Source organism: Vitis vinifera, chromosome 9, assembly GCF_030704535.1.
Source record: "Vitis vinifera cultivar Pinot Noir 40024 chromosome 9, ASM3070453v1".
NCBI classification, from domain to species: Eukaryota; Viridiplantae; Streptophyta; class Magnoliopsida; order Vitales; family Vitaceae; genus Vitis; species Vitis vinifera.
In genome coordinates, this window is record NC_081813.1 from 10,761,779 (window position 1) to 10,765,508 (window position 3,730).

The window sequence follows — 3,730 nt, forward strand, 5'->3', positions numbered from 1 at the left end:
GTTGCAATGGTTAAATAAGTTAGGATTTTGTAATAGAAAACCAACTTATTCAAAACTAATAACTTATGAAGATGGTTAGTACTTAATTACTTGCTATATGAAATAGATATTTGATTGCTTTCTCACAAAGACCTTATCCAATATCTAGAATGCAAACAAACAAGGTTATCTTTCATCACTTGCACTAACTCATAGACAAAAGGCATTGTGGGAACAACTTTTGAATCCACAAGTTAAAGAACCATGTATAGTGGTTCATATAATGAAACTAATTTTGTCACTTTATACCAATGAGAATGGTTGAACATTAATTTCTCAACTTCCTATTTGATTTTTGTGTAACTTAGCTTGGATTGTGTCCATCATCACTCATAAAAGGTTTCTTTAAATTGACCCCCTTTTTTTAGAAGTTTATCAAGAACAATGTAATTAGTTATAAATCTAGTAGCTCCAACATCTCTACAAAAAATCTTGCAAGTAACTAATCATAGTTGTAAATGAAATTGGTTATCTTTTCTAGCATTGCTTATCACCTCTACAACATTGTGTCTTTCATCGATATCTTCAAACACTAAGTCAATATGGTGTGCAACAAACAAAGTCTAATATATATTGTATTTCTTCATCAACTTTCCAACTTTCATAAATGTCAACCCATTATCCATGACAAGTTGAACCACATTTGTTTACCTAACATCATTGATAACACTTTTCAATAACCTATATATGTATTTTTGGTCCTTAATATTATTAAATGCATCCACATATTTGAGGAAGATTGTGGTGCCTTTTGAATATGTCATGAAATTAATTATACTTAATTTCATCGACCCTATTGACATAAGATTTCATGTGTTTATAATCCATCTCTAAGTCTTTATTCTTGATTTCATATTGAGATGGATATTCTATACTCATATAATTCATATATAATGAATAACAAAAATAGGTAAGAATATTGTAAAAATACTTAACAACTAAAAGTTATATTATTAATACTAAAAAGTATTTTTATGAATGTATGGATATCCTAGTTGTTTGCTTATTGTGCACCAATTTTCATATTCTTGAAGCAGTGAGAGCTTGATTTATATGATGCGACACTCTCATAAATGAACAATTTGTTGACTAAGTATCTCTTGGTTTCTTTGATGGAACCACTATTGAATAGATCTTTCATACTTTTTTGTCTTATTATAGAAGATTTATATAATGAGGGGTAATAGTTGGTGATGGATCTGAATACTGATTACTTGAAATTTTCTTTTAAAAGTATTAAATTTAATTGATATTGAAAATGAGCATAAACAGTAAATAATTACATTAAATAAATTAAATATGTACAATTAGATATACAATAGACTATAAATATAAAACTAATATTAAATTTAATTGTAATAAAAAATGAACAATGCATATATATGAAATTAAATAAACAATTCACTATAATTTAATTTCAATACTTACTAATTTTAAAATTACTAAAATTAACTACTAATTCAATTTTTTTAAATTATTGAAAATATATGAATTAGGTAATTTAAATTAAACTACATTTAAACTCAATAATATAAGATTAATAATTGAAATCAAAATTTTGCTATGCATATAAATAAAATTCAATAGACAAATACAAATCATTGTATGTCTAGACTGCCATTATTTTGTTTCGTTTTGTTGTTCTTTATTGTTAATAAGGGGTGTTGAGGGATTCTGCCTCAGAGAGAGTGGAGTGCTTGCTTTTCAATTGTATCAACAATTTCATTGGTGCTTTAGAGACTAATGGCAAGAGAGATTAAGAATGCTTGTAATTGTGCTCTTGGATGAAGGTAATCTTTATTTTGTGACTAATCAACAAAAGACTAGAAATCTCATATTATGGTTTGTTGATATAATTTGCCGAATTACTTGATCAATATGAGATCAAGAGGGTTTCAATTAAATTGTGGATGAAATGGAACGAAAATAGAGAAATTATAGAAAAATTTAAGGCCAAAATGCAAAAATAATCGTTGGATGGTCATTTTAATATTATAATTCATTTCTAACCATTGGATTAAGGTCCGGATGAAATATGACCTTTAAATCTTTAAATAGTCGTTAAAATCACTTTTAAGTGTTAGATTAAGTCCAAATTTAACTTTGACCATGGACTAATTATTTCACTATTGGATACGCAAGCCTTTTCTAGTCAATGGATCAAGACCTAAAAATCGGATCAACGTAGAAAAATTCCTCTCAAAAAAATTAGAAAAAATTGTTGATTTGTCTGCGATAATTTTCAATTGCACAACTTAGTCATTCTACGTCACTGAAATATCGCTCTTCATCAAAATATCTTTTTGACAAATCGGTCATTTTTTGCCCAATTTCCGCAATCTTCGCTTGTTCGAGATTTCTCCACATTGTGTGTTACTTAGCCAGCCGCCAACATCTGGTATCTCGTGAACTTTGTCCTTGATTGGCATCCCTTTTGTTTATTGGGCTTACTTGAACCCATCGTGGAACTGAATGAGAATACGTCACAATGAGAGCAATAGGAGGATAGTTGTTATATAGTTTATTTACTCAAATTTCTTCCATTCCAATGAGGTTTTTTTGGGAAGTCCTAAACCTCTCCTAGAACTGCGGGTGCGGGAAATTGGAGGGACTGGACTTGAGTTGCTGTGTCAAAGCAACTTAGATGTTGCTTGGAGGTTGTCGATAGATCAGGAAAATGGGATCAAAGAGCCGAGTGCTAGGCAAAATATACAACATTACCAGATCACATCATAAATTGAGTACCGGGTTGACCAATGGAGCCAAGCTAACGTGGGGCCTTAGAAGTTAAAAGGGAGCGCTTTGCAAAGAGGGGATCACTTCTGATATTAGGATCTTGGCATTAGTGCACCCGACAGCCGATAGGTTTGATGGTGCCATCGTATATACCAAATTTTAGCTTAGAAAAATGCTTAGGTGATTCTTGGTACAAAATATATACTCTGAAAAGTTTTGAGCATAGAACCTAAAGATGTTCCCTTTATCAACTAAATGATGGAGAGCAACATCCTAATAATATATGGCATGGGTAGGGTCAAGGATGGTCGTGGCTCAAGAGCAAGAACGAAGGGCACTTGGCTAGACACCTCGAGTTATTTGAACAGCGAGGGAAAGTGCTCTCCAGTAGGGTCGAGGGCACAGCTATGCTGAGCGTGGAGCATGAATGATCCGTGTGAGAACGGCCTTAGTAGGCAACTTCTGCCGGTATAAAGTGGTTCAAGGTTCAAATGGATGGTGCTAGACGCACATATATTGCAACATAGGGTTGGCAGCAACAGCACCAAGTTGCTCATTCTCATCTAATTTGTTTTGCAGCCTGAAGAAGTGCCTCAGTTTGACGATGTCACTTGACGTATTGCGCTGGAGAGCACGCATATGCCCCTCAATGGTGGATCAGTCTCCTCTGGGCAGAGTCATGCGAGTAGAACTAGTACGTGACATGAAGAAAGCTAGAAAAATATCAAGAAAGAGAAAATGCAGTAACAAAAGTAGGGTTTTCCTATTTGTGTTGGAAGGATTACTTACCTTTCAATGAGTTCAGCAGATGTCAGTTCACGCCTTAGGTGTTGGGGAAATAGGGGCTTTGATATATGTTGGTTGTGAATGTGGCCATTAGAAGTATGGCTTCCTAAGCAGTCTGCCCGGTGGGGAAATGTTCTTGGTTTAATCCAATTGCGCAAAATGCACTTCA